At 38.6% G+C, this 20,437-nt stretch overlaps 1 protein-coding gene and 2 long non-coding RNA genes across 5 annotated transcripts in view; 2 read left to right on the plus strand and 1 right to left on the minus strand.

The window, feature by feature from the left end:
- The window catches only part of LOC117960382, a 20,571-nt gene extending 10,434 nt beyond the window's left edge, over window positions 1–10,137 (minus strand). The window contains exons 1-2 of the long non-coding RNA XR_004660135.1: window positions 10,056–10,137; window positions 3,365–3,372 (exon numbers count right to left, since the gene is read on the minus strand). This is a non-coding gene — a long non-coding RNA (uncharacterized LOC117960382). The remainder of the gene's footprint in view (window positions 1–3,364; window positions 3,373–10,055) is intronic.
- Window positions 1–19,007, plus strand: part of LOC117960384 — a 23,829-nt gene extending 4,822 nt beyond the window's left edge. Inside the window, exons 2-3 of the long non-coding RNA XR_004660137.1 lie at window positions 8,011–8,017; window positions 18,922–19,007. This is a non-coding gene — a long non-coding RNA (uncharacterized LOC117960384). The remainder of the gene's footprint in view (window positions 1–8,010; window positions 8,018–18,921) is intronic.
- Window positions 1–20,437, plus strand: part of grid1a (glutamate receptor, ionotropic, delta 1a) — a 230,198-nt gene that overhangs the window by 52,705 nt on the left and 157,056 nt on the right. The gene's annotated exons all lie outside the window — the stretch shown is intronic.

Raw genomic sequence — 20,437 nt, forward strand, 5'->3', positions numbered from 1 at the left:
TATATATTTATGTATAAAATGAAAAACTATAATAAAACAGCAAACCCTCTTTTCATTACTTACACAAAGTTTTTGAACGATTGATTATTGCTTAATCTTGCCTAGATCAAGGCCCTATACGCATACTTGTGCGTGATTGGTGACTAGCAGTATTCTGGTAATACATCAGGAAGGAAACCAAGATCTTACTTAGGGATGAATAACAAAAAAATCCAGAGTAAGGCTTCAACTGATCATTATATAAATATTTTTGAATCATGTAATCAATTTTTTGGCTAATTACTTAATCTTTAATCTGATTAATGCATTGCTGAAAATGAATCAGCTTCCTCAGAATTCAGATCTTTAAATATAATTCATAATTTTTAATGGTTTTGATAGTATAGGATTATTTTTATTTTATATCGTAAATGATTATTAAAGTGAGAAATAACTGCTGGAAGTGTGATTGGCTCAAACATAGTTATATACTGACATGCCCCTTAAACTGTGTCAATGCATATATTAATATTATCATTATTATTGTTATTATTATATAGATTGCATCTAGCTTAAGCTTAAGTTATTTCAGGTAAAAAAAATTATTTTTATTTGATTTATTTAAATTTGGATTCACCGCCCAGCGAGCAGGCAAAGTGACGCAAATCAAAACGTCCCTTAACTGAATTACGGGTCTAGACCAGCAGGCGTGTGTAAATAAAACTTTCTACAAAATTAGGGCCAAATAAGCAGTGGCCATTCGAAATCGAAAAATAAAACGTGAAATTCAGAGCAACCAACTCAGAAGGTACTTTGTTGTTGTTTCTACATGGTCGCCGGCAACAGGAAGGGAAGATTATGGGCAAGAGGATCTTCGGCCAACGGTAACTTATGAGCTAGCAAACTTAGCTTTTAATTGTATTTGTTTGACAGACACCCGCCGTGGCGTTCCTACCATACTACAATGGATTCATTGTAGCACATGGTTAATTATTCATTTAATGACTTAAATTCATGCTACTCAGATTATTGTTAGGCTAACGTTAGCTAGCAACATGTAGCAAATAACATTTGCCATGTACGTAGATATTACGTATGGTGGATCGATACAAATAACAACATAGATGTTTTGGAATTTTTGATATTTATTGCCCTTTAACAGACCCTAACTAGGCAAAATATATACACTCTTTGTGGTGCAAATAACGTATGTTTATACTTTTGCGCTGGTGTGTGCGTCAAAACTGGATGTGTGTGTGTGTGTGTGTGTGATAGAGCAAGGGAGAAATGAGAGAGTGACAGTGATTAGCTTCAGAGCGAGTAGCCACTCTAGAGTCATAGTGCCAGTTTTCTGACCACGGAGGGAAATCCTTAGCAGGAAAAGTTCCCCCCCCTCCTTGATTTTATAACACCATAACCTCTGACCTTGTCCACCTCATAACTTTAGTTACATAATAATAATTTACACTGTTTATTACAATTTACACTCTGTTTGTTAGTAATCACTACACACAAGCCTGAAATACACACACACGCTCAGGACCTATTCACGCACAAATGGAGAGATGTCAGGCTGCCAGTTGGACCAGTGCCCTGAGTGGTTGGGGGGAGGGGGGGAGGTGCAGTGCCTTCCTCAAAGGCACATAGCAGTGCCCAGGAGGCAAAGTGGCATCTCTCCAGCTACCGACCCACAGTCCTAACCTTGGTCCATACAGGGACTTGAACTGATGACCCTCCGGTTCCCAACCCAACTCCCTACGGACTGAGCTACTGGCATCCCAACACGTTACCTAACAGGATGTCCTATATAGACCATGTTTGATGTACTGAGAGACAGAGTGTACATTTGTGCTGGGTCACTCTCCAAGCTTCTGCAGAGCTTGTAAATTGATGTTGAATTATTTGCTATGATAAACGTTTATAATCAAGAAACAGTATCACGGATTTGGCTTGTAGTGTTTTCAGCTAAAACTGTTTCTCTGTTGATGAGGGACAGTAGTCAGATTATGTTGAGGTGAAACAATTAGGATGGCCAGAGACAACTGATAGATTTCATCTTGAATATCTGTTTCACAATATAAATGCCATATTTTAAGAGTTTAAATGCATGTAACAATTTACGTCAGAGTATTTATCCTGTCAGCATGCTTGTGTAAATATGAGGTAGCCTAATTCTCGGTAGGAACCCATATCACATTGTTGTGAGAGAACAAGGTCTGCTGTAGGTGAATCCCACTGCAGATGGGGCTTTGCTGTGAACGTTTGTTTACACTGACCAGTTAAGAGCATTTACTTTAATTTGGATCAGTTTGGTCAGTTGAAAAAAAAATAGACCCATGTCCAACCAAATAACTTTCTCTGAGATACCTTAAAAATATGTCTTGATTGTCTTCCAGAGTTTGTCGTCCAGCGTTGTTGACATCTGAAAACCTGCTGGTTACTCAGGCTTGTAACTCAGCAGTGTGAAACAAAAAAAATAAAGAAATGCAGTAATCTAAAGGTAGAATGCTGTTATTGTACACTATTGTGTGGCTGCTTCCCAGCATGGAGGAATAAGCTTATTTCCTGGACTCTGATTTTTACTCATGTCCAGCGAGTGCAGTCTTTTGCCTGTGAGAATTCAATTTTACGGCACAATACACTAGGGCTGTTGCTTTTTCAAATAGTTGAATTAATGCAATTGATCACGTGTTGTGTGTACACAACCAATTTAGCATGATGAGTGAGATACAGGGATCAGAGATGGTATCTACCTTTCAGTATAGTCTTCCTATTTTCTCTTATTTGTATCTTGAGGTAGGCAGTCAAAAGATGTTGTGCAGTTAGTTGATGTTGCCCCACTACTTACTGGTGTGCCTTCGCTGCCTGATTTGGGTATGTTTTTGTTATTGTTATTGTTATTGTCCATATTAATTTAGCAATATACGGTGTAGAACCCATACTTTCACACACTGCTTCTCAGAAACTTCTGTATTGTGATTATCCGATAAGAACCGCTTTGCACGTCTTGTTAATTTCTTCTGGGCAACAAGGCAAACTGCTTCAAACTGTTTGTTGCACTAGCTATATATTTTAAATCTTAAATTCAAACAGGTCATTACAATTCGTATTTAACTCTTTCCCATGTTTGAACAAAAAGTGACAGCCCTACAGCACTAAAAAACATTAATTATCCTTGGCTGGTTGTGTATGAAATCATTTTGACCACAAACATGCTTTGTTGTGTGGTGGCTTAAACCTTAGTTAAGTTTGTCTCTGGAGTGCAATGATTGCGATAGACAGATTGAAAAATTGAAAAATGATTTATTACTGCAGAGGCAAAGGTCTAATGTTGAAAGCTTGCTACTCTATTACTGTTCTTGTACATTTTGTAGATCAAATGAACTGATTTTGCTTGTAACAAATAGTTTTTTTTATTGTCAGCAAATATTGATTTCATCTCCAGTTGTAACACAAGGTAGATATTTTTGTAAATGATGACATATTAGAGACACTGTGAAAACCAGTAAATTTTCCTCCTTAGGATGATAACCCATTGTGAAGGCTCAGTGCCATCCAAAACCCTATCCATAATAGATCGTTATTGAGCTGAAGATCATTTTTCACCTGGGATGACACAGTAGGGATTTCTCAAAATGTCAACAGCTCAGTGTGATTGCTCAGTGTGACACGGCTATCTCATTTCATGAGAAACCTAGCCAGGGTAGAGATGTGCTATCCAAAGGAATCTAACCAAGAGTCCCTTTCAAACTGGGAAGCTTTGGGGAATGAGGAGTCATGAGAGTGCCTGATCAAATGGGAACGCATTGTTTATCATGTTTTGCTGTTAATTTAAAAGCACTGCTAAATGAAACAGCCACTTGAAGGCTTTTCAGGGAGTTTTGAGGATATATCCACCAGCCAGTCTGTAGTGAACTTATAGACCCCTTAGGACTCTGTGCACCTCGTTTTAACACTGCTTTTGATCTCTGTGCTTGATCACAAATAACATTCAGAAACATGTAGTTAATCACCATGGCGGGTCCAATGTGCGGTTCTCTCACCAAGCCTGCTTACTGACTTAGCCAGCATCAACAATCAGCTTATTAAGCTTTTAATCTGAAACGCAATCACCACCTATGACTCAATAGTTCCAGGCAATAATGTTTTCTGATACTCCATGGGAACAGAGGCTTGAGCCCTAATTTGCACACTCTAATGGCCAGTTAAGCCAATAAACAAAAATGCGCAAAAGATATTCATATTGCAATTATTTATTTGTAGTTGTATACGTACAACAATGCCACAGCAATGTGGTGCCATCATTCCATGGCATTTTTTAAATCTCACTTTAGTGAGTCCCCAGTTGGTATCTGTGCAGGGCAAATGGGAATATAGACAGCCCCACAGGTAGCTCCTGGCTCCTTCCTGCTTCCCCCTCACTCCACAACGGACGCATTTTTCTTTATCTTTCTAAAAAAGCGGTCAATACCACCCCTGTCTCTTTATTTTTGTATAAATAATTAAACCTCATCATATAGTATAGTAGCTCTTCCAACAGTTTGCACTGGGGACAGGAAAAAAGCATTATGGTTGGCAGAATGCATTTGCCTCATTAATCTGAGGAGTTCTCTTGACACAGAACTGTGGAAAATAACTTGTCCTTTTAAAGTATAAGAATGTGTTTGCATGTGTGACACATTTTCACATAATGCATATGCGATATGCCAGGATCATCAATAAATACATTCAAATTGACATTGCATTAGAAATATGCAATGATGGTTATTTCCACAGCAAACTAACTTTTAGCAACATAATAATGGAAATGTGAAAAGGTCCCATTCCTATTTACAGTTACCGACTGCCTGAATAGAGTTATTAAGGTTTCCAATATTTTTTATATTAAGCAAATTACGTATGCTGTCTTTTATGCAGACTACAATTATGCAGTTCCTTTTCTATACATGTATTTTTTTCTTACTAACACTACATTGTTTATGGTGAAAAAACCTTATTAATATCCCTTTGCCCAGTTTTGATCTCCTACATACATTTCACACCTGATTTAGTCAATAGGCTACCTTTTTTTAATCTATTTAACTAGATGGCAGACAATCTTGTATTTTTAAAGCAATAAAAAGACAAAAGTGTTGTCAGACTTTGTTGCAAATCCACATTCCAATTGCTGCATAAAGTTGTCCAAATGTTGGTTGAACGTGGGCCGTCTGTATCAATTAGTTTAGCTACGAGGTTGTCATTTGTGTGTCTGCTTGGCATACTGTGTGTGTAGGACGGTAAATTTACCCCGCCATTCCCCTTCGATATAGTGGTATGTGTCACATAGCTTTCCTTGGTGAGCGCCGTTTAGCAGTCATCTGTAAGAGCCATGAACCCAGCTGATAAAGTACGTGTGTGAGTGAGTGACAGTTTGTGAAGTATCTGAGCATGCTTGGACAAGTGACGAGTTAGCGGCATCGTCAGCCGCAAGCTGGCTGTTGCATCCCTTAATGGAGCTTCTCAACTCCGAAAACTTTGCAGCCCCCTGCTCCCTTCCCTTGCCTGATGTACGTCTGCTCCACAAATATGTCAGCACTCACTGCAGGTGCACCATCTGAATGGCGGCACACATGACTTCCGGCTAGAAGGTAATCTTTTGCAATGGAATGAAGGTGCTGCATTTCACGTAAATGCCAAGTGATCCATCTAGCATAGTGGTGATGACCAGCGGCAAAAAAATACGGTTGCATCCCTCCAAGGCGGTGTTGTTGCAGCAGCCAGTCACCCTCCGTCTCTGCTTTCCAGAATCTGTGGAGGTTGGAGTGTTAAAGCAATCCACCCATAATCGGCCACTAAGGTGCTATCTTGCCTTTTCCGGGAATTCTAGTATCTGCTGATGGCTCTTTTCTCCATCCTTTTAAGAATTCAGGAAGAAGAGCATACATAACCACAGTCTAACAAAGTGGCATCAATGAATTGCTAATTAAAAATATTATTTACAGTGTTTCCTTCACTCAAATTTCTTTAGAGTGTAGAGTTGCAGGTGTTACAGCTCAACAGGAACAAAGTTCTTCCGACAACCAAATAAACATGAAAAGGAACATTCCCACAACAAAACTTGTTTATTTGTACAGGGCTTTGTGGTTTAAAACCTCAATTGATTTGACTTGAAAGGAAACTTACATTTTAAAGCGCAAAACTAAAATTATGCCCAGGTATAGTTAATAGATAAAAGATGGATATTGAACATGCTCTTTAAAACAGCAGAAGTCGTAGTTCTGTTTTTATATAGGATCAAACGCGTAGACGAGAACGTGTAGACAAAAACTTCTCTACGAATTAAAGAAAAGCTGTTATTTGTTTATGATAATCTGATATATTCTCCTTGTGGTAAATAAAAAGCCATGTCTGATAAGACAAACCAAGTAACTGACATTGCGGTTTTATTTACTCTAAAAAGATATTACATTCAAATGCAGTCTGAATTCATCAAAGATAGCAGAGACGGCCATTGCTGACTTGGCTTTTTAGTATGAATGTCGTAATGTAAGGAAGAGGTAGCATGCAGTAGGTGTATTGTTTAGCCTATGTGTTTGTAAGCACCTTTATTGAACAGGGAAAGTTAGTGGTTACAATCTAAGCACTATAATTTAGACTCCACAGCAAAAAAATACTTCTGACTTAAAGGAGAATTCTGGTCAATTTCAACACGTAGTTCTGTTGTTTGGAAATTTGGAGTGCTGTCAATAGCAAGAAAACGAAAACAATCGGTTCTGCCTACACAGTGTTATCCTCCTGCTAGGGTTAGCACCCAGCAGGCTTAAACAGAGCAAGTTTTAAACATGTTTTTAGCCTCCAAACATTTTCAAAATGTCATTGGCTGTAACCTGACACCACAGTGGAGCCAGGAGAGCAGAGTGGCCGGCTGTAGTAGGTCAAAAGTTGAAGAGCCCACTGTTGCTCAGTTACCTATGCACATGCGTGATAGCTCTCAAACTCTTTAACTGCAGCTCTCCTGGCTCCACTGTGGTGTCAGGTGACAGCCTGATTCTACATAATCTTTCCAAAGGACATAACAATGGCAAATCATTTTTATGGAAAAAATACATTTTGGAATATTGGATTGTATAAGTTCAACAATCAACTAGTGTTGACTTCACCGGAAAACAGGAAATAAACAGAGGTATGACTTAACACAACTTTTATGCCTTTTTTCACATCTACTGCAGTCAGTTTCACTGTGTTCATTTGGAAGAATCACTGCACATTGGCAGGCACTGGTAATGACATTTTGAACATGTTTATAGGCTAAAAAAACACGTCTAAAACTTGCCCTGTTAAAGCTTGTTGGGTGCTAACTCTAGCAAGTGTACGACGCTGTCACGCTGTAGACAGGACCAATTGTTTTCCTTTTTCTTGTTACTGACAGCACTCCATATTTCCCAACAACAGAGCTACGTGTTGAAATTGCCCGGAATTCTCCTTTAATCCCCCCAAAAAATTGAGTTCCACAAATGTATAGCCTAAAGTTAAACGTAACAAATAGTTGTCAAAGTAGTACTCTTTGAAAGGCCATTGCTGTGGATTGCATTGCAATAGTTGTTATGATGCATGTTTACAAGCATGCACCAATAATTGTGCTGAATTGCCTGCAAATGTGTACAGTCTAAGTGTGCTTGTGTGTGTGGCAGTGGGTTTCACCATGTGCCAACCATCCTGGCTGGAGAAAGCTAACAGACGGCTCCGATTTTCAGTGTGGGTCAGTGGCTGAAAGTAAGGGCTGAGAGGACCTGCTGGGTAGACAGACTGTCAGCCACATCAAGAAGACAAATGGCACTGTCCAGGTCCTGGGGACATCCAGCAAGGTCAAGGGTCATTAGCAGCACAAAGGTACACGTGACAACAGTCAGTTGCTTTAATGCAAATGCAGCCCTTGTCAACATGTTTGCATTTCTTTATGTAGCTACGAGGGCAGCAACTAACGATTATTTTCATTATCGATTAATCTGCCAATTATTTTCTCTTTTAAATCAATTGGTCTTTAAATGTCAGGGAAGAAGTGAAAACTGACGATCACAATATCCTAAAGCCAAAGGTGACGCCACCAAATTGCTGGTCTGGTTTACCACAAAACGCCAAAATATTAATTTACCATTGCATGAAACGGAGAAAACAGCCAATCCAATGAGAAGCTGGAATATTTGGCACATCTGTTTAAAAAAATCTGAAATTATTAAACAATCAAAATAGTTGCCGACATCAACTAATTTTACTAATGAGTAATTTTTGCTTTTCAAGAAGCTACCATTATATTTTTTAAATATTTGCATTTGCAATTGACTGCTATTAGGAAGAGATATTTTAGACTTTAGATGTTTTTTGGGAGAAATACGCCATCAGTGTAAAATAAAAGTAGGACAAAAAAATAGAAAGAGAATCTATCTGTTATATATTCAAGTGATGCAAATTATACTTTAGCCCCTGTCATAATCCAGGCATTGCCTCGATGTATAAAGGACATAACACATAGACTGTAATGTCCTGAAACACATTAACAGTAATGACCTTATTCATTTGACACCATTACAATTACCCAGCCCAGAAGCTCAGCGGTGCTCTCTTTTTTTTCAGTCTCCCTGTCTCTCCCCCTTTCACCCTCTCTGACTTTCTCTGTCATTTTCTCTCCAATGCTGCTATTGAGCTCACAGTGAGATTCACAGTTGCTCATCATGCATACATCATTCAGTCGAGACGGCTTTTCATCAAGCGGAAAACACTGACGAGCATAAATGCACACAAATGGACAACAATACTGCAAACAAATTTATCTTTAAACACCTTTTGAGATTTCAGGATGGCTGCGCAAGTACTGCAGTAAATTTGTACAAAACTGTGTAGAACTAATTAGCAACTGTTTTGCTGAGGGAGGTTGAGAGAGAGAGAGAGAGAGAAAGAGAGAGAGAGAGAGAGAGAGAAAGAGAGAGAGAGAGAGAGAGACAGAAAGCGAGCATGAGGGATGAGATCTGTTTAACAGATGATCTATACACAGGGTGCTTTGCAGTGATATCCCCCACTGAGAGAAATTATTGCTGTAAACCAAAGCTTGCATCTCATTAATGCATCTGCAGTCATTTGTTTTGACAGCAGACCTCATGGTTCCCTCTTTGGTGGTAGGGAATATCTCTTTCAGCAAGAATACCATTGAGCGCAATCCATGATAAAACTGAACGGATAGAAGTAAGAGGTGAGACAGGCCTTGGCATCTGGTGTGAAGGTAAGCGGCAGCACCTTAATGACCTCAGTGACTGCACATACTTATTTGTCAAAAAGGCTACGTCACCTAAAATAAAGCTGTAGACTTATGGGGGAAGAAATGACCCTAATATTGTTGCTGGGCGCACAAAGATTATGATCTTCCCTGAGAGAATGATTCCTCTACAATGTTAAAGCATAACAATATGCTAATGCCTGAAGTTGGTTTATTGACTAGGGCTTCTTTGTTATTCTTGTTTAATGGTCTTCTGAACGTACATTCACACATGCACAATGTCATAATCAGTCCCCCTCCCATTACGTCTGAATGTAAAAAAGATAATAGGTCACTGTATGATATTGAAAAGATTTGTATTTAAATATAATTGCTTGCTTCAGAGAAACTATCTTGATATACTATGTCAGTCCCTCCAGGACTTGCGGGCTTTTTTTGAGATTGTTGCAGCCCAAAATGCCTGAGAGACTGTCAAAATTGCAAAAAGAAGTTAAGCTTTGTTTTTTGGTAAATCCTAAATAGTGGCTGTTTCATTTAGCAGTGCTTTTAAATAGTAAATCCTATAGTTCCTAAAAAAAAAAAAGGGAGACTCGTTTTGGGGAGAATACAATTACTCCGGTTTTCCTAGTAACCTTACCAAAAAGGCTCAGGATGCTGCTGAAGTTGTTTTTATATGAAAATGGCTGGTGGAGTTAAGACATAATCTTTGAACATTGGTGGCATTATGATCTTTACGTTGTTAGTTAATTTCCTATCCGGGGCTGGGACACACATTCATGCAGTTTGAAAAAGTACTTATTGGACTTTAACTTCACTACACTTACAAAACCGAGCGTAGCCATCCTTAATTTAGGTAATTGTGTACGTCTCATCTCTGTTTTTTCCTGCATCCACCGTGTGTGTGTTTGTGTCAGTCGCAGTGGGAAATTAGAAGTAGCCCCAAGCAGTTGGTAAATGTGAGATGTTCAAGCCTCGTCTTTATTTCAGAAACGAGGGAAACAATTTGGCAATGTACGTGTGTTACGTCAACCTGACGTCATAAACACATGGGCAACAATAACCTTTCGAGATCAAGGCGGCCGCATGTTTGAGATGCAGACAGCGCAGTTGGTTTTCACCAACTGCAACACCCAGGCGGACCCAGGGCATGCTGGGAAACACCTGCCTTTCACTGAATTGGGGGGATTTTCACTGTTATTTGTCTGATTCAAAGGCTTATTCTGTACAAACATGTTATGTGGCTGATAGTTATGTTTAGAAGTCAAAGAGACTAAATCCGTTCAGATTACGGATCATCTACAGTCAGTTGTTAATTAAATAAAGCAACATATCACATGTAGAGAATTTTGACAGCTACTCTAATCTGTCACAGCTGGAGACTGTGTACAAACTGATGTAGGGGTCTTATAACATTTTATTAAATCGGAATTTGTTCACTTTCACTTCCTGTTCAGCCTAAAGGCTGCTGGAAACTGTCCAACTTGACAGCGGATTCTTGTCACCACCATCTATCTCCGTTGATCCTTAGTGTTTGTTTGCTGCTTTTCATGGCTGTACTAAAGTTACAGCTGTAGTGCGCTGGCTTTAGGTTTTTACTGGTATATCTGGCAACCCAGCCTGGATGTCAAACTGGGCAGTTGACAAAAAAACAAAAAAACAATTCCGTCACGGAACAAAAATTTCAAAAGGAGAAAATACTGGCATTAGCATTGTTGTCAGAGAAGATAGTCTTTCAACTTAGCATGTTTCCTTAATATTACTGATGGTGCATTGGGGTAATTTTTGGATGTATTACAGTAAATATATTATATATTGGACCTTTAAGTAGAATATTGTGTTTTTCACGCCTGCTAAAGCACCAGTTACCTTTTCAAAACGATATTTCAACTCATATTAAACTACTGTTTGTATTTTAGCAGTATGTATTTGAAAATATTAAAAGGCTTTTATTTTGTCTCTCTCCAAAATAAGTATAGCATTATCTTGAGTGAGCCATCATTCCTTGTCCCTAACCTTGGAACTCACTTTAAGCTGCACTCGTGTTAAACTGTGCTATTGCATTCAGAGTAAGGTTTATCCACAACCTCTAGCTTGTTTCTTTTACTTTTCTGTTCTAGTTAACCTCAATAGAGATAATGCTGTCTTCCTTGAAAGAATCTAAGAGATGCAGTCATATTCTAATTTAAGAAATTGTGATGTACCAAAAGTTACTATTTTGGATATTTAGTTTTAAACAATACAACACTTTTAGTAGCATAATACAATACAGTATCACCAAACTAAGCAGTGAGACAAAAATGTCTAATGTATTGTGACAGGAGGGCATAGAAAGAACAAGATGTGTTTTACTAGACCAAACACTTCAAAAGATGTTGAAGTTTGAATAATTTTCATAATGTTTGACTTATCTCTTACAGAGGGCAGTATAACAATAGGCTTCTGCTAACTGCTTGTTGCAGTTGAACACAGCATCACAAATATTGCTTGATGCATTTAACACACAGCTGGGTTTGACTGACTTCCTCAAATTGGAATATGTATTGATAGTACAATACTTAAATTACACACTAAACTGCATAAATGCCCATACTTAAATCACATGTTTAGATTAGTGTAATATGGATGCATGTATGTTGTAGCATACAATGCACCATCATTTATTTTGTGTTTGTATTGCATAACTCAGACTGCATTAGCTTTTCAGTAAAGCTTGTGTATTTATAAAATAAACATTTATTCTGTATTTACTTTCCAAACCATTAAAGCCGTCTGCACAAATGCGTCCCTACGCCTTAGCTGGTGCTAATAGGAGGATCATGCACTAAATGAATGACAGTGAGATCCTCAGGGGGATATTTATTCATATTACTACACAGTACAAGAGTGTATGGTCTCACCTCATTTAAAGACTCAATCATGAATGGCTCTGGTGGATAGGGGGGGCTGTGGATGGACCCCGTTAAAGATCATCCATTGCAGGCATGGTTGTAATGCCAATTTTTTAAGCCCTGGACTAAGCCTAAACCAGGCTCAAAAGCTATGGAGCCTAAATGGCTGAAGACAAACAGAAGATTGGTACTCTTTGTTTATTAGCTGTTGCTTCAAAGGCACACAGAAAAGCTTGTCATATGTCATTGCTTGTGGAATTATTCTCAATTTGAAATCACACTGGTGATCAGTGTTTTCTTACATAACTGATGTACACAAACCTTTAGTAGCACAATTCAGTACTCAAACATAGTTCTCCGAGATATGCTTCTCATAAATAAATATGAAATTAAAATGAATGCATTTAAAATTTCCGTATTTTAAGTTAAATTTAACATTCATCTGAAGTATTCCTTAAACCTCTTATCTATCTGATGGTGGACAAAGTAAATCTTTAGTGGTAGTAGACTAGCGGTACATTGGAAGGTAGCTTTTAGCCATAATCTTAAATTCCATTAAAGATTTTTATTATGAATTGTAAAATACATTTTTAACCAGTTTTTATCTTTGAAACAGCATGTTATCCTAGTCCGATAACCACAACTCACAAATGAAAGAAAAAGTGCACAAACCTTTTTAAGTTAAACTTCAAAAACTTTCATTTAGAACTAACTACATAAAGTACCTTGACAATAAGCAGGATTGTTAAAAAATGACACCCTTGTCTGAGCACAAACAGATGCTGGGAACCAACTTTTCCACAGAGATTAATTCCAACTCCTTATGCTGAACATGAACATATGCACAAGGAACAAAAAAGGTCCTTCTTACTATCTTTACCCTATCTACTAACAGCTGTGCAACAGAAGCAGTGGCACTTGGAGCCCAGACACAACTATTAGTTCAAATCTTCTTAAAATAAATAATACTAGAAGGAGAAATTCACTCTGAAAACTAATACTACTGTTAAAAAAAACAATTATGAAGAATAATTTTAGAATTTAAGTGACGATGACATACAGATTACAGCATAAACCACAAAGTGTCTGTGTAATTGTACTTATTTTTCTTTACCTCAATTTTTAAACTAACGAGGGATGTAACAATAACCGGTGCAACGGTAAACCAGGGTAGAAATTTAGATGTAAATACCCTTTTCAGTTAAAATATCCTTATTTTTACGGTGGATTACCACGGTGTAGAAACCCTGTGTTTAATCCTTCCCAGCTTTATATGAGACCCTTGAAGTTGCCGCGCAGGAGTAGGGGAAAGAATGTAGAACCAGACTTTTTTTCTTTTCTTTGTTGAAGTAATGTAGGCAGCCCCAGAACGTCAGTTAAAACTATTCTGTAACCCGCTAAACTGTCATGGGTTTTACTGCCACGTTATCTTCCATAAATGTTCTGCTACGATGTGGAAGTTGAGCCCATGTTACGATGAGACACTTATTTATTTAGAGAGAGAGGTATATATATTATTGCCTTGATAATATTGCTGCTGCTGTGTTTCTTATGCATAGCTGATATATGTGTAGAGTGTTTAATATTACTTGTGCAGCCACGTGTTCATGATCAAGTTGTGTTTGCTAGCAAGGCGCAATCGCCAGTAAACGGACCAGCGCTGTGGAGCTACGTGCTTAGCTATTAAAGGTAGATTACACTGTTTGCCTGTTATGGATATGTGCTGTAATAGATATGGCTTATTCTCAGTTTGTGTTACTAAGCAATATGTTACATTTATGTTAATTATTACATAGAAATGAATGTAATTCTTAGTATTGTTTCTTGTTATCTGCAGGTGGCTATGCTATTTAGTTTTGATAAATAATGTTCATAGTAAGTCGGATGCTTATTAATGTGCATTATTATTGTCTTTTCAGAACCCTAACCAACTTCACATGTAACATTAAATATAACTTCATAGTTAACTTCATGTTGGAGTTGTAAATAAATCTTCCTGGATCTCAAAGTCAGACATCTCTGGTTCAAGTTCTCACCAGACCCCCCACAGCGGGCCAGTGTTTCAGCAGCCAGTATTCAATCGTTTTTGCAAGCCTATTGTCTATATTTTTGTAATATAATAAACACTTTTACAGTTACTGCGATAACACCAAAAACCGTGATCATTTTGGTCACTAAAACTGTGAGGTTACATTTTCATACCGTAACATTGCTAAAACTAACCAATGTTTTGCCACAATCTACTTTTGTCTCTGCAACTTAGCTTTATACAACATAGGTCATGGGCTCCCATTGTTTTACAAAATCTATCAAACAGTGTGCAGAGGCACACTGTTGACTAACCTAATAATATTACAATTAAAATTGGATGATTATGGCTTGCAGTTAGCGTAAAACCAACAAAATCCACTACGCTTAAATTGAAAATGAGGAGATAATTGTATCCACGTACACTTTGCCTACCACTCCATATTGAGTTTGGTTTTGAAGCTTGACTGCCGCCAGAGGACCGATAATAGTGTGCTCTAATAGAATAAGTGGACTTTCTCACATATAAAAGTGGTAATTAGCTGCAAATTACAATCACGTCAGGAGATATAATCATAGCTGTCAACTCTTATTGTGTTATCATTGCATTGTAATCATAATAAATAGGTAACAGGGTTTAAAGACTGGATTGTTTGAATATGAATAGTGGCTCACATTAGATTATAATAAAACTATTTCCGGTGTGGCTGCTGAGCTTCATTGTACAGGATTAGGTTTAAAGTGGATGCAAGGGTAAGTGAGATGGTAAAATGTTTAGGGATAGCTAATTCTACATGATGGTTAGTCAATTTGTTCACAACTATAAATAAAATGGAATCCATACACTATAGCCTACACACACACTACATAAATAAAACACACAATCCAGGTTAGAGCTTCTGTTGTCACAATGTACAGTACAGTGTAGCCTGGAAGTAAAACAAAATACCTAGTTTGGATGTGTGTGGCGTGTTAATGCACATCTACTGTGTATATGTGCATCTGCATTTCTTGTGTTTGTGTATTGGGGTGTTTTTATGTTTTTAAATTATTATTTTTTTATTACGTGCAGGCAACTCCACGTGTCTGCTCAAGATTAATCTAATAGTGGGGAATTCAATCAGATCCTGCTGTTGAATCCACCCTGCGACGATCCATCAGCAAAGCAGGGGACATTTACACAGCAGCAGTGATGAGGGAACATTCTTTACAGCCCAGACAAAGGGGAGGAGGAACATGCTGGCACTCTGGACTTAGTTCAGAAGCTTCCATTTGTGCATGTGTGGCGCTGCAAGCTGTGAGAGCAGGGAAATGACAAAGTTAACAAAAACAGTCAAAGTCAAAGCAAATCAATGTGAAATAATGCATGTCATTTATTCATAATGTTCCCTAGTTTTGGTCATGCTTTGGTACTGCCAAATGAAATGGGCCTCTCTTGTGCGGTCATGGTCTCCCTTTATCTCTGGTGCTTTCTTTTGCTTCATCTTCTGCTCTCCCATCTGTTGTAAATGGACAGTCCAGTTAAGAAAAAGAAAACAGTCATGGGAGCCGTGCTTTTCACTGTTCACAAAGCTCAGTCGATGATATTATTAGCAGAGTATTATGGAATAAACCATATTCTCTAAAATACATCTGATTCTCTGCCATCGATTAGATGTGTTCAAAACAATATCTCACTAAACCAACAGAACCGTCTCTATGCACAACATCCAATCCTTGTGTGCTCACAATCAACTCCAATTTGAACAAAGATGATGAGAAAAAGAAATGAGGACACATTTTTTCATTTCATACATATGTGCAGTTTAGATGAGAGCTGATGTTATTTTTGCCCAGCTACTGTACAAGTCAGTAACAAATTGTTTCTTGGCAATATGATTCTATAATCATTCCCTCCAGGATTTTGCGATGATGCTATCGCACCAATTCATGCAAATTCAACCAATCATTGTGACTTTGGTGCGACTCGCAATTTTGACCAAACACCACAACTCTTTCCCAATTTTCCCACGACTTTCACCAATCCAAGCAGTCCCCGTGCCAGACTTCGTATCAGTATGTGACTCTGAGAATGACCAAGCGAGAGTGAGAACGTGTTGACGTCACACGTATGTGGCCATATTCATTTTCTTGTTTAAGAGACTTGTGTGACTCAAACATCTCACATTTACCAACAAAACGTACAGCAATAGACCATGCAAAACAACATTAGACCAACATTTGCAGCAGCCTGAGCTTTTTTGGTAAATTCATTTACGTATTTATGTACATACTGTAAATCCACCAGATTACATCTTTTTAAGATTTTTTTTTCAATTTTTATTTTTCTTTAAAACTTAAACACTAAATTGATGGTACCTTTATCTAGGTGAAAGTTTACAATGTACTTGACATTTGAACGTTAAACAAAAAGCTCATGCAACAGGAAAATGTAATTTATAAAAGGAAAATCTTTTATAAATTTCCCACATATTTTGGTGATGTATTGTTTTTTGTATTCTTCCTCCTGTGTAAGTAGGTTATAATTAGCATTCATTTTTGAGGACATGTTTTCGAATTTACAGTTTTAGGCATCTGTACCCAATATCAGTTAAGTTATTATCATTCATCACTCTGCTCCACAGCCCTTTACCTCCTTGTTTTTTTTTCTTTGCTTCTTAAGATACACACCACTCCTTCAGTTTCTTCTTGAATTAGTAATCTTGCGATCTTTGGTCAGGTCTCAGCCACTGATAATTAGCTTGCTTGTCAAGTGGATGCAACTAGATGAACAAGCGGCTCTCTCCAAATGAAATGGAAGTGTAGCCATGGATATAGCTCTATGAAATTAACATCTCAGCCAATCAGTCAGCCCTTTCTTTCTGTGACTACTGGAGTCAGCTGGGCTTTACCACTGAGAGAGAGCCCGCCGGGGGCCGTGCTAGCCAGAATACAAGAGCCACAATTAAATCCCTGTGTCACTCCCATTACTGATGCTAATCTATTCATCTATCTGGAGAACTTCCGGCCTTGTCTTGTTGAGCTGTGGACAAAGCTTTGATCAGGCTGAGATACTGAGGGCTCTGCACATGGAGGCAGCATATGTCAAAAGCATTTGCAAGAGGACATTACTGTTGGTTATGAAGGATGCACTGGGTAGGCATATCCAAACAGTTGTAGAAATATAACAGATTGAGCGTTTGATAGCATTTCATTTTAGTGCAACACACTTTGAAACATTTTAGGATACATTATATTATTTTCTTTGTACTTTGGTACTATAGTATGAATTCCAAGCCAATTTTAGAGATGGAAAGAAATCTAAAGATGCAGTAAAAGCATCCAGTCCCTTGAGTGGAATCCATCTTGTGGTTATGTAAATGTATTCTTCCTATGCTATAGGAGTATTCAAATGAGGTTTGTTAAGACTACTGTTGTCTAAGCTATTGTACAAGTCAGGGAGAAAATGTGTTGAAATAAAAGTGTGAGAATCTTGAAGCTACCTAGAAGGCAAGGCAGTACCACACCATTCACTTTCAATCAATATGTGGGAATCAAGTACAAGTGAGCTGAGAGGTGGAAAGAGGTGAAAGGAGACTATGAAACAATGAGTAGCACCTTGGTCCCAGTAATATCTATATACATATATTCTCTTTTTCTTTTAGTAGGTGGTGAACTCTGGGGAAGAAAACTCAAGCAAAGAAAGTCTGATAGAGGCAAAGAGAAAGACGTAGGGAAGATGACGGGGATTAGGTAGCACGTGTCTCATTGGGCTTCCCCTCACCTTTCTTCAGTTTTTATCATGAATACCTAACAGGGATCCAGACTGTGACTACATTTTTTTCAACAGTGCAAGTATTTAGTAACTACTTGCACATTTGCAAATTTTATGACATTTCTTTTTAAATTGTGTGTGAGAGGAGGAGAGTCAACTCCTCCTAGTCAACTGCATGGGTAACGTCTTCTACGCTCGTATGTCGAACTCCCGTGACATCACACTCTTTGTCGGTAAAGGTCTACCATGGCAAAACATGAACATGCGGGGGCTGTCATTAGCATGTTTCTGTGAAAATCATGATGTTGCAGTCCATGATCTGTTTTATGAGTGGCGAGCCGCAGCAGAAGTTCATCCATTTTGTTTGCTAAAGACCGTACAAAGACACACCCCATTCCCCCCGCCCCCACCCTCTCCGAGGGCCCCGACAGGGGGCTACCAACCAGTGTCTTAGTACTCCGTCTCAGACAAAAACGACTGGATTTTGTTTCAAAACCACAACTGCGGGGATGTCACTTAATTGCCTGTGCATTTACTGTTGTATTGGCATTTTTACATTAATACTAATGTTAGCTCTGACATTTGCCAAACGCCATGGTAGACTGCTTCTATGAAGAAAAAAAATACATTTAGGCTGCTTTGCCTGGCCTAGCCCGTTATTTTTGATTTTGAATACACAGTTGCTGATCAAATATATAACTATTTGTGTTTTGAATGTCGTGAGTTCCTCTCTTTCTGGCTTACTCATCACTCAATTTTTCCCACACTGTGTTAAATTGCGTTGCAGGGCAGTTCAAGGTGTGCGTGCCTAAATTTTCTGCCTGTGCCCCAAGAACTTTCATTTAGGGGCTACAGTGCTCCAAGTAAAAAAAACTTCTGGAGCCCTGCTCACACTGGTCCATGCTGCCGTACTCTATTGGTGGCCAGTTTTACACAACGTCCTTGCCAGGTGCATCTGAAGCAACTTAAATGCATTTGTATCATTTTCCTCACATAAAAACAATGCTGTTTTGCTGTCTAACCAGTTTTTAAAGGTGTCATGCCACACATATTTCATTACTTTGTGGTAATGTCGGAAGTTCTTCCATGGACTCTGTAAAAATTGTGGAAACAATGCCTTGGTTACCTTGTTTCAAGCCATTCTAGCGTGGTATAGAAAGCCTGCAAGAAGACTCAGCTCGATTTGTGCCAGTTCTCAATAATATTCAACTAGCTAAGCTGCTTGACACTGATTGGCTAACAGCCAATTAGAGCCTGGCTATTATTATCCTTTACCCCGCGCAACTGGGCGAGCTCATGAATAGTAATGAGCTCAGGCAACATGAAATCAGACTTACCAGCTTTTCTTATTGGCCTGATTTCTCTGCCTATTTCCTTTCAGTGGCTAGAGCTAACATGGGAAGTAGCAGTTCATTTTCACATTCACAACACAACACAAACATATATGGACCTAACATATTTCAAAAAAGTTAAGTAAAAACGGTTTTATGCGGAGGACACCTTTTAATAGCCTTCATGAAATGACTGCACCGCATAGCCACAGTGGGTTACGGTTGCTCTGGTTCTGTTGTCCTGGTCCTCAGTGGACAAGGTTAACAGCTTAAAGTACCATGATGTCCACATCAGGGTCTGACCCCGGTGCTGACTGACCCAGTGGTATAAAAGGCAAGGCAGAGACTGTTTCACCTCAAACGCCTGGGGAAATGGCAGGGAACAGGACTGCAGAGCCCTGCAAATTTACACCAGGATGCTGCGAGAATGAGGCCGGGAAGAAGGTACTGGATACAGCAGGCCAGCACTAAGAGGCTCAGGAGGAGCTTCTACCCTCAGGCCACTAGGATCCTAGGATAGTAAAAGTGCTAAAAGCTCTCCCTCTGTGAGTTAGCTAAAAGTCACACATTTTCAGAGAATGAGGTGATAGTGTATGCTCATTCAGAGGCATGTTCATCTCTTATAATGCAGTCTCTGTAACCATGTTTACTGTCTACCTTTTAGTATCTATATTGGTCATAATGGCTAGTTCTATGTAAAGCTTTGAAAGTGTCTAACAGGTAGGACCTGAGGTAAACCTAGTAATAACAAGTCTAAAGCTATGATGAGTTTGATTATGAATTTCACAATTGCACCTGGTATATATGTCCTTATTTTGGTGAGTGCATGTTTTTGCACCTACAAAACAAAGCTCACAGAAGTTGGAGATGCCACTGTCAACATCATAAATGGCAGGCACGTGGTCCTATGACATGTTACTGAGCAGTCCTGCAGTATTTATAATTTACATTGAAAGGATCACCTTTTGCAACTCATTTCTAGGTCGAGCAAACAATAACCGGTCATTTACAGTCTTGGCCAACTTTGCATCTGCTTTGAATCCTACTATGCATTATGTTTTACACACAGCAGAAACCAGACGGGACAACACACGCACTGGGCAGAAGCGGTGAAACGCCTCCTCCACATCGCTGTTATCGTTGGGGGGGAAAAAGCCTTGAGGGGAAAACATTCTTGACTGAAAAATGCTCGTAAAAACTTTGGTAAAAA

This window comes from Etheostoma cragini, chromosome 17 (assembly GCF_013103735.1).
Source record: "Etheostoma cragini isolate CJK2018 chromosome 17, CSU_Ecrag_1.0, whole genome shotgun sequence".
Classification (NCBI taxonomy): Eukaryota; Metazoa; Chordata; class Actinopteri; order Perciformes; family Percidae; genus Etheostoma; species Etheostoma cragini.